The sequence below is a fragment of the Trichosurus vulpecula genome, chromosome 3 (assembly GCF_011100635.1).
Source record: "Trichosurus vulpecula isolate mTriVul1 chromosome 3, mTriVul1.pri, whole genome shotgun sequence".
Classification (NCBI taxonomy): domain Eukaryota; kingdom Metazoa; phylum Chordata; class Mammalia; order Diprotodontia; family Phalangeridae; genus Trichosurus; species Trichosurus vulpecula.
In genome coordinates, this window is record NC_050575.1 from 248265820 (window position 1) to 248278060 (window position 12241).

A 12241-nucleotide genomic window follows, 5' to 3' on the forward strand; every position below is an offset into this window, starting at 1 on the left:
ACTCATTCAGCATTCAGTTTCATATTCCCCATACAAAGAGTTGTCCTCACAACAGCCACATGAAGTGGGTGATTTAAACATTGTTATGCCCATTTTACAGATTTTTAAAAATGGGCTAGAAAAGAGTACATCTTGTCAATAATCACACAGCTAGAGTGTCAGAACAGAGATTTGAAACAATGGCTTCTGAGTCCAAGTCTAACACTCTTTCCACTGCACTACACTAACCACAACCAATGAGGTTAAAATAGCTGGTATTTATATCACACATTAAATTGTGCAAAGTGCCTTCACGCATAACCTCATTTGGAGCTCACAATATCCCTCTAATATTCTAAGTAGTGAGAAAAGGGTTTGGCTGTTAGTAGCCCATCACAGCAGAACTGAAAAAAGTGAGGGGAAGATGCTGAAATGGAGTGGTCTTGGAAGGTGACAATTTTTGTCTGCTTTACAACAAAGGCCAGTTTGATCTATAATGCCTAGAAAGTTAAAGCTAGAAGAACTGGATCCATCCCTCCAAAGCCATACCCCACATGGCTGCGTCAGAGGCACAGTTCATTGTCTGATTTTCACCAACCAGATTTTGATTCATTTAATAGATCCCAGAGAGGTTCAATGGGATTAAAATGCATAAACATTATTCCAGTCACTAATTCCTTTTGTGAAAAGTCTCAGTAAACAATTTTAAGACCATTTTATTCAGCTTAAAATGTTGCTTTTTTGAATTCCCTTTCCCTCCTCCCCCACTGGAGATTCTTTGACAAAGTTCAGTTGAATTCTTGGGTAGAACTGCTTCTACTGGGGTTTCCTACTACAGGAAAACTGAATATATGGTTAAAAAATAGTTTGCTTCCTCAAAGGAAGTAAACTGATTTGTTTTGCTTTTTTTTCTCTCTATCACAATTGTGCCAAGTCATTGTCTAGGATTAAAAAGGTTCACCAGTTCCAGAAGTCAATTGACCTTAACCCTAGTGGAATGGAGCTGGACGGAAATAGAAAGGATGAGGAAGTGGGAAGGACTACCACCGTTGAGACAACAGGAAATAAGTGAGAAAACAAGTTTTACATAAACAAACGTTCTAAAATCAAGACCAAAAAGGAAAGAATGCCAAATAATATTTGTTGTATGTTATTTTCCTATTTTCTTTCTTCTATGACCCAGAAAACTTTCCAGTGGGTGGGTATAAACTCCATCTTTAAGTGACAGTTTAGCATGAATGAGATTGCACTGGGCTTTTGTCATATTACTGAATTTGTTTTGCTTTTGGAAGACCCAATTCAGTCCAAATAGTCAAACAATAATAACTACAATTACATAACACTTGAAGGTTTAAAAACGTTTTCCTTATCATCTCATGAGGTAGTGCAAATATTCTCATGTTCAGTTTTACAGAAACATAGAATAAATGAGAACCTTACTTTAAAGAAAGTGAGGTTGACTTGCATAGTGTTCTATACAGCTATTATGGGTCAGAGACAGGATTTGAACCCAAGTCCCTTCTGATTCCAAGTGTAGGAAGCTTTCCACTGCATCATACTGATATAAGAATAATTTTTGATTCCCAAAGAATCAGAGAAAGAGGAAATTTATAGTGACCGCTTTTTGTAGTGGCAAAAAACTAGATAATAAAGGAGTGCTCACAAATGGGGAATGGTTGAAAGAATGGTGACGCATGAATGGAATGGAATACTGTTGTGTTATAAATGGGAGAGTTTTTAAAGGAAACTGGGAAGACTTGTATGAACTGATGCCAAGTAAAGTGAACAAAACCAGGAGAACAATTCACACAATAATAATAATATGGTAAAGACAAACAATTTTGAAACACTGAAGAACTCTGTTGAACTTATAATGATCAACCATGACTCCATGAGCCATGTCAACCACCTACAAAAAGAGAGACCAACTGACTCAAGATACAGAATTAAACATTTATTTTTGGACATGGCCAAGGCAGGAATTTGTTTTGCTTGACTGCATGCATTTGTCATAAAGGTTTTTTTTTTTCAAAAACAAAATTGTGGAATTTGGGGGGATTGTGGAAGAAAAAAAAGGATGTTAATTGAAAAAAAAGCAAAATAAAATTACATTTTTAAAAAGGATACACTTTGAATACTTTGTGTTAAGAGAAACACTAAGAACAAATTTAGGGAAGGACTTCAAAAGCAATCATTTATTCATGTCTTAAACAATCATCCTGATCCCTCCTACCTAACTAGGTGAACGGTACTAAATTTCTTACCATCTCAAATGAGAAGGAACATCATGTAAAATAAAATAGATAAACTCCAATGGATCTGTAATTTCATTGATAGGGAATTTCCCCTCCATCCATGTCTGTCCATTCTGTGAGATTCATGTCTCTTTCGTAGGATGTTAAATTGAGAGTGAGAAGGAACTTTAGAGGCCATCTAATCCAACTGCCTTATTTTACATATAAGGAAATTGAGGCTTAGACAGATCAAGTATAAGATACAGAATTTCAAACCAGTTCTTCCTATGCTCTGAGTCTGATACCCTTTTTGTGATGTCACACTGTTGTTCAGTCATTTCAGTTGTGTCCAACTCTTCGTGATTCCATTTGGGGTTTTCTCAGCAAAGATACTGGAGTGGTTTGCCATTTCCTTCTCCAGCTCATTTTACAGATGAGCAAACTGAGGCAAACAGAGTTAAGGATCACAGAGTTAAGACCTATGGCTGTATTTGAGCTCACTGACTCCAGGCCCAGCATTCTATTCACTGTGCCACTTAGCTGCCACACTATTTGTAAAATAATACCACACAGAAATGGTTAATAAACTTAAAGCTTATAAACTGAATACAATTCATGTTATATAATTATATTATGTAGATAATATCATGTTATGTAATTATCATGTTATACAGATAATACACAGCTTGGTTTTTTTCCCCTTTTTTTCATTCTGTTTACAGCTCACACACACATTTCTCTTCCTAGCTTTGGTTAGGATTATCAGTGTCCAAGTGATATTATACATCAGAATGTTGTGAGGCTAGAATTAATCTGCCAAAGTTTAGCTGATGAGAATTGTTGGGATTACTGCGTCTATTGTGGTTACTCATGTTTGTAATGTTATGGAATAGGGAGATCTTCCCCATGTATTAATAAGCCTATGTGACCTGCTTTGAGCTCTGGCCCAGCTCACAGCTGTGATACATCCTGAGTCACAGAACCCATGGGGAGAGGGAGACTTGCTTGTAGGAAGACTTTCACACCTTTTGGTACTAAGTTGATTAGGCACTGAGTCAGGAGGGTTATGATGCCTTCTGACTGTGAGAAGTGTATATATACTGAGTTGGTATTATTATGCTTTGGGGGCTTGCTTATGAGAAGGACTTTGTGATTCCCTGGTCGAGACTCTGAGTAGCTGTATGTTCAGAACCCCCAACTGCTCAGACGTAAAGGCTCTCTCGATCCAGTGGCATATGTAAAGTGTATAGCAATATTGCTTTGATCAGGCAGTCAGAGCCCTGTCTATTGGTCTTTGTTTGTATTTTCTCTGACATTCAGGGGGCTTTTTCCCCAACTAGTGAATGTAATTAAATAAGATTGTTCACCCCTTTAAAGTTGCTTTCCTTTAAAAGTAGATTAAATGACCTGTGCTAGCAGGCCATCCTGGATATGCTAGGGTGCTTGCTGTTACAATGTTGTGGACAGAACTGCAGTTTTATCCGTATTTCTCACATGACCTACAAGAGACCCAAATTGCTGGGCAAGCCTCGTATGATAACTATTGGATCTTCCAAAAAATGAATCACTTAACAAGTCACCTCATAGACATTTAGAGGCAGCATGATGTTTAATACTAGTTTTGTTTTTTTGTTTTTTAACTAAAGAGCACTTAAATTTGAAGTACAAGATCAAACCTTATCTCTGCCATTAACTAGCTGTGTATCCTGGAGGTCTCTAGCCAGTATCTACCAGAATTCTTAATTAGCTGGTAGGTATGTATTGAGTGAACTTCAAAGGAGGAGAGGTTACTGAGTGATGCAGTAGAGGTTGAGCTTTGAAATGGCAATGGGGATCATGAAGTATTCCAACTCCCCAAAATCAACCAGTTTGTTGAGAGGTAGGGAATGAGTGAAATTTCAATCAGTGCCAGAAAGGCCAGCCAAGGAGCTTGTCATTGGGAGGGAACCAGGCCTCAATGAAAGCCAGAGAAGAGGAGTGGGAAAGGAAAAGATTTATTATGAAAGCAAATTACTAAGAATTCCAATAGAGTATGTACAGTGAAAGGGCCAAGTAGTTTCAGAGTTTAGCACTCAGGAGGTTAGGATGAGGAAAATGGGAATAAGGGAGGGGACGATGGGAGGAGAATGGGTTTGAATGACAGGGGGTTCAGAATGACTGGGATGGGGAAATTTTCAGTTTGTCTGAGGTACCTTAGCTCAAAAAGGCCAAGGTCTCCCACTGGGTGTAGTGCCATCATCAGTCATCCTGACCTATGTCTTGTCACTGGACTTGGATGACTGGAAGAAAGAGTGAGGCTGATGACTTTGCACAACTCTGCCTCACTCAAATCCAATCCACTTGCAAGTCAAGACATCACCCTCCCAATGTCATTGGTTCTCTTCAAGAACGAAGGATGCACAACAACAGGGAGAGTAATACAAAAGTGGCAAAATAAAAAGGACAGAGTCACTGGATTTTATATGTACAGGAGTAAAACATAAAAAGACTGGAGAGACAGAAAGAGGCCGGGATATAAAGAGCTTTAAAAATCAATCAGAGGATTATTTTTTAAATTCTGGAGATAATAGGAAACTACTGGAATTTATTAAATGGTTTGGTAGACCTGCACTTCAGAAAGATCAATATGACAAGTGAGTATGGACTAGATGGGGAAAAATCTGAGGCAAGACCACCAACCACTACGTTACTACAATTACCTAGTAGAGGAAGGAAAGAAACAAGCACTTATTAAGTCTACTATGTTCCAGGCACTCTGCTAAGTGCTTTACAAATATTATCTCATTTGATCCTCACAACCACCTTGGGAGGTAGGTGCTATTACATCAATTTTACAGTTGAAGAAACTGAGAGGTTAAGTGAATGTCCAGCGTCACACAGCTGATATTGTCTGAGAGTAGATTTGAACTCAAGTCTTCCTGACTCTCGGTCCAGTGCTCTGAGGACATGCATCAGAGTGGTGGCAATGTTAGAAGACAGAAAAGGCATGGTGTATATGTACACGAGAGAGACTGCAGAGGCACAATCGACAGGACTTGGGCAACTGATTGGATATAGGGGCTTAGAATGAGAAGTCAGTGGTGACATCTAAGTTAAAGGCCTGAGTGACTAGGAAGATGATGGTGCCCTCAACAGTAATACAGAAGTTAGGAAGAGGTGGGGCAGGAAAAAGATAGTGAGTTCAGTTTTGGACATGCTGAATTTAAGATATCTACAAGATGGATCCAGACGTCCAGTTAGAGATGCCCCAGTAGGCAGGTGGATGTAAGACCCGAGGTCAGGAAAGAGGTTAGGGCTAAGAATCATCTGAATGAAGATCATAACAACCTTGTGGGGACACTCCAGATGCAGCAAAGGAGACTAAGAAGGATCAGACAGAATCAGTTCAGCAAAATTAACCAACACATTCAAAAAGTCTGTCACTATAAGGTGTCATATACCAAAGTCCACCAAATCTGTAACAAATTGCAGGGAAGTGCTTTCTTCTTATTATATCCTTTCTTTGAGGCCAAGTTTGGTCTTCATTACTTTCACAGTATTTAGTTTTAATTGTTTTGCTGTCAGTATTCTATTGACATGTTGTAATCATTGTGCTTGTTATTTTCCTGGTTTTACTTACCTTCCCATGCTCTTCTGTATTAATTATATTCATTGTTTCTTACATCATAGCAATGTTCCATTACATTCACACACTACAACTTGTCTAACCATTTCCCAATCAATGAATGTCGACTTTGTTTTCACTTCTTTGCAGATACAAAAAAGTGCTACTATGAATATTTTGGTATATACAGAGCCTCTCTTTTTTGTTATTAACCTTCCTGTCAGTTATACCAACCAGGAGACTATCTAGTCAAAGGGTATGGACATTTTAATCTCTTTTTCCATGTAATTCCAAATTGCTTTTCAAAATTGTTGGATCAATTCACAGCTCAACCAAGAGTGTATTAATCTCTTTTCACACCTCTTCCAATATCAAGTATTTGTATTTTTTGTCAATTCCCCAGGCGCGAAGTAAAATCTCAAGAGTTGTTTCAACTTGCATTTCTATCTTTAGTGATTTGGAGCATTAAACAGTACTTCTAATTTCTTCTAACAAATAGTACAAAAAATCTTTTAGCTCTAGAGCAACATAATTGAATATGCTTCATTATTTTCAAAAAGTTTCTATGCTTCATTACATATGAATATATGCTTCATTATTTTCAAAAAGCCCTCCTGTCCTAGGTGATAGGGCCAACTTGTAAATAATAATTGTTAGTAATTAATTATTCAATCATTTTGATCAATGTAGCTAACCAAGCAAAAATGAATTGTCTCATATGCCACTTCAGGAGAGTTTGCAATGTAAATTCATTTTTCTTTCTTTGGGGGGTTCTACTTAAAGGACGGTATCATAGCTGAATTTCCTATTTATGTTTAGATATCTTAGTTGTATTTTTGTGTGTGTGTGTAAGGAACAAAAAAGAAGTCAATTTGAATGGACCACAGAGTTTGGGAAAGGAAATAATGAAAAATGTCAAACAATAAAACAACACACTTTTGCAGGTCCACAATGTAGTGATGATGAAAAAAGAAGAGCGCACTGCTGTGATGATTAAAAAATTCCAAGAGACATAGATTCTGGGTAATCTAATCATTTTATTAATAAGGCCAGCCCATTTATTAATAAAAGGATGGTCATTTGGCTGTCTCTCTTAAGACCAAAAGCAATCATGGCAGCTGGCTCACAATTTATGTACCCTTCAAAAAGCAGCTAAGTCCTCATACTGGGAATCAAACCTGATTGGTTAACAATTAGTGAGAAAATGGATATTACAATGAGAAGCTGGCCTATATTACAATGAAGGTCTGGGGTATGTAACTTGGGTCACCGAAATCCTGGTCAAAGAGACATCAATTTCCATATTACCTATCTGACAAAAGGGAGAATCAACACTTCCCCAGACCTGTAGGAGCAAACGCAATGAGCATAAATACACCCATTAGCCCAAACTTAGAATTTCTTTTACTGTCAGATTAGATCTTAGCCTGCATAAATCTTCCACATGGGTTAGTTTCTGGATAAGGCTGTAGAAAAGGAGGGAAACTTTGGTCCTAATACAGTAATTAGTTATTAAATATAAGAGAGAAATAAGTTCTCACACTGCCTACCTAAACTGCCTACTAGGACACATTTTCCATTAGCTAAGATAACTCGACAATTTCCACAGATAAGCTAGGGTTGCTTCTTGCTAGCCGAAGAAAAAAAAAGCTATAAATGTTTAATACTATGAAATTGCTAAATAAATTAATTAAACTAATACAGTTAAAGGAGGTAAACCATGGGTTGATAAGAACTGAGCCTCTTTCAATGGGGTTTCAATAACTTGGTAGAGAATGATAACATGATAAAGTTTGGTTTGATATTGGTTCTGTTTTCAGTGGAGTAGAGGAAGGTGCAAGAGGGTGCTGATAAACCTGATAAGAAACTGGACATAAATAAGTTAACCCTCTTTCATGGTCATTAAAACTAAACAAGGCACTTAATGATACTTAAGAAAACAATACAGTTTTAAGCAAAGACTTGGGCAAATTTGTGCAGTTAAAAGCCAATAAACTCCTTATACCAGCTTACTAGTCTCATCTTTTAAGAGGCAGCCTTTTCAAATGCAGGTTAGAGGCTTTCACCTTATGGTTCTGTGTTCATATTTCTAAGTTTTTACTTTCCCCTTAAGTCACATTAAAAAGTTTAAGAACAGAGTGTGCATTCTGTTATTGAGGTCAGTTTTCTTCCATGAAGAAATAGTACACCTATGTGTGCTTAAATAAGGTAAATAAGCTACTGACTGGAGTGTTCTACCTAATATCTGATTCTACCTTCCCTTATGTAGGGTGCGAGAAGCTTCTTATGGTTAGCAGTGAAATCTGTTAGATCACATGCTCATTACTAATAAAGAGGGGTCTAGGGTTATAAATGTTATTCTCCTTATTATGAAAAAAAAGTTAAGCATTTGGGGGAGAATCATCTTTGTTTAGGACATCTATTCTTGTTTCTGTTCTTATAATATTCAGAACATTTATGTAAACATGCCTTAAAGAACTCTAAGCTTTAAAGCACTATAAAGTACTTTACCTAAATTCTTATTTGATGCTCACAACAACCCTGTGCAGATACCACCAGATAAGGGCCATGGTCAAGTAGTGTAAAGAATACTGGATAAAGGGGACCATGTTCAAGTTCCAATTCTCCCACTACCTTTGGGACCTTGGGCAATTAACTTCTTTTCTTTAGGCTTATCAGCAAAATGACGTTTTTGGTTAGACCTTTGAAGTCTCTCTTCTGGCTTTAAGTCTATGATCCTGTAAGTCCCATTCTGAAATGAGGAGATTGAGGTACAGAGAGGTATTGAAATTTACATTACTCAGCTGGTAATATAGCCAGTGTAAAGTTATTCATTATCTTCACCATATTAATGCTTCCAATTTATACTTAGAATCAAAATGAGGGGACCAGACTAGATTATTTCTACAGATCTTCCAGTAATGGGTCAATATATTCTAGTTAATGAATAAAAAAATTAGAATAAAAAAATGAAAAAAATAAAGGCTAGGAATATAAATGGAAAAGCAGTCCCTGTTCTCAAGGAGCTCATATCTTAATAAGGAGACAAAAGTTCCAGCTGCCAAGCCAGACAGAAAATCCACATAATCCATAGAATATAGCAGCAAAGCAGATACTAATGCATCTTTCTTTAATGTCATTTCAACCAATAAATTACTATCCATTTCTGAGGTTGAACTATTTGACAATGCCAAGGCCTTTGGCGCTCTTCAGTCATTGCCAGGTCACATGAGCACAAGGACTGGTTTTCTAAATGATGACTACAAAGGTAATGTGGTGGGGCACTGCCTTTCAAAGGGGCTCTTAGGTCCAGGGTCCTGGGCTGTCTCCACTGTGGTCTTATGGAAGGTGATAATTTGACTGACCTGGTACATGATGCCTCCTATCTCTCTGAGGTGTATTGCTATTTCAGGTGTTTGCCTGCTCTTTGAGCTATGGACAAATGGTGGGAAAGACTAGGCCCTGCTCCACAATAATTGCCCCCTAATTATAGCTGCAGGAGGCAGACTGGAAGTAGAGCCAATAGACTGGGAGTACTGATATCCCTGGGGCTTTGGGGCCTTAACTGCTTAGATTTTTTTTGGTTAGGTTTTTTTTTTTTTGGAGTGGAGAAGGGAAGGCAACTGGGGTTAAGTGACTTGCCCAAGGTCACAGAGCTAGCAAGTGTGTCAAGTGTCCGAGGCCACATTTGAACTCAGGTCCTCCTGACTCCAGGGCTGGTGCTCTACTCATTGTGCTACCTAGCTGCCCCAAAAGATAGATCTTACTAAAGCCATAGTCACCTGTTTTATTTTCCTCTTCTTTTTTTTAATCAAGTGGCTCTGAATTGATATTCACAAATACAGTATTTTCACTGTCAAGTCTTCATCAGCCAATTACCTTAAAGGCTATCTTTATACACCTTCTCATTAGCTATAATTCTAGTACTAGTTCTCCGCTAATTTCAAATCGGCAGTACATAATTATATATGTATATAGCAAAATATAGCATACACATATATGTATCTTATATGTAAATATATGAAATACAGTTTTTAAATATGAAAATTCTTTCCACTACCAGAGAATAATGACTGAAATGGAATTTCCAGTTTCACATACAAAAGCCTAATTTCCTAATTTTGGATCCCACTGTATGTATGTGATTGATTCACTCTTGTATCCAGCACTTAGTTTTAACATTAAAGATAAATCCCTGGGCCTATTTCCTTATCTTTAAAATGTTGGAGCTTGACTAGATGGCTCCTGAGGTACCTTCCAATCCTAATTCTTTGATTCTTGAAAACAATCCTGAGGCCAACGAGGAACCACTCCGTAAGCTTATCAAAGCTTTGGGGGCAATAATCATAAGGCATCTAAAAGAAAAGCAGTCCAAAGGATTTAAAGACCTAGCTTCTAGGGGTGGGGAGGAGGGTCTTTGAACTTGGGTATTTAAAAAGAAAAAGTACATCCTTATTTTTGCTAAACTTTGTTTCTTTGTAATCTTTTAGTCTTTGTCTTTTACTTTATGCATTTAAAAACATTCTGAGAAGGGGTCCAAAGTTTTTACTAGACAAAGATTTAGAACCTCTGCAAAGGAAGTAATTCTCTTTAAAACTTTGTTTTAAACAAAAGCAAATCAATTCATTTAAAGCTCCATAGGCCAATTTAGTAAACAAATTTACTATGTACATAATACTAATTTATAATATTTATATTATAAAATAATTAAGTCCACTAGGTCTACATAATTCAGTACTTCCATTCTTTTCCTTCTCTTTTTATATCACGCTGTTAACAAGGTATAGGTAGAGTTCAGGACAGCTTCTTTCAGCTGGGTACAGCTTGGATTACAGCAGGGAGCATCATTTTAATCTAAAAATATCTGTTGTTGCTGTTTAGTCATTTTTTCAGTCATGCCCAACTCTTCGTGACCCCATTTTTGGGGGTTTTCTTGGCAAAGATACTGGAGCAGTTTGCCATTTCCTTCTCCAGCTCATTTTACAGATAAGGAAAGTGAAGCAAACAGGATTAAGTAACTTACCCAGGGCCACACAGCTAGTGAGTGTCTGAGGCTAGACTTGAACTCAGAAAGAAGAGTCTTCCTGAGTCAAGGCCTGGCACTGTTTATCTACTGTGTCATCTAGCTGCCCAATTTAAAATATAAAGAGAGCTAAAAAAACCAAACCAATTTGTATGACTTTTCTTAAGTATTAAGAATGGGCTGATAGATGGTCTTTAAGAACCAAAATGAGTTAATGAACAACAGGAAGTTTGATAATAAATCTAATCAATAATCAATCTGTCTCCTACCTGAAGCTTTCTTCAATCTAGTCCTTACCTGTTTCATTTATGAAATATATGTGTCTAATCAGAAGTGACTCCCAGACAACTGTCAAACTACATTTAACTAAGAATGATTAAATCTGTCAACATTTGATTAGTTACTTGCTAAGTTTGTGAATACCTCCCCACCCCCCCATTTTAGGTAGGCTTTTACTCAGTAGTGCAGGTAAATGACACAAAAGATTAAAGAGGGGGAAGGGAAAGGGAATAATCATCTTTATATAGTGCCTACTGTGTATCAAGAACTGTGCCTAAGTGCTTTACAAATATTATTGCCCTTTATAAACAGAGCTCCTGCCAGCTCTCCTCTTTGACTTCTCCTCTGAAACATTTTCATCATTCAAAGTTCATAGATCACAACCTTAGAGTTTATCTACTTCAAGTCTCTCCCTTAGAGATGAGAAAATTTAAGGCCTTAAAGAAACTGGAGGTTGCCCACTATCATATAGGTATAAAGAATCAGATCTAAGACTGAATCCTCAGTTTTCTAACTCTTAAGTCAAGGTTTCTGTTCACTATTCCACACTGATTTTCATTGGCTCTAAACAAGATTATGCTCTGTGCTTCTCCTTGTTGTCACTTCTCCATCCAGGATCCTGTGATAATAGCTGAGATGGTCCAGCAAAGGCACATGGGTAAGAGAGATTGTGGAAGCAGAATGTCCAGACTTAAAAGCAACATGGCACAACAGTAAGAGAACTCCTTTATTCTTCGTGGTAAATCCTGGTTTGATTTCTGGCTTTGACATATCTTAATTAAGTGACCCCGGACAATTAAACTTCTCTCTGAACTTCCATTCCTTCAGCTTTAAAACAAGAGTAGCTCCAACAACTACCTACCCCTCAAGGCTGATGATTGTTATTGGTGAATTTGATTAAATATGTGGAGTTAGGGAGAAAAGAGAGGAAAAGATGACTTGGAGATTTCCAGCCTAGGTCATTAAGAAAATTGTGGTATTATCTCAGAATTAGGGAAGCTGGAAAGAGGGATATATTTAGAGGCAGATGAGGATAAGTAACTGAAAAATTTGGAAGACGTGTGGACAGTCCTGGTTTCAAAACCAGGCTTTGCCATTTGATTTCGTATGTGAACATAGGCT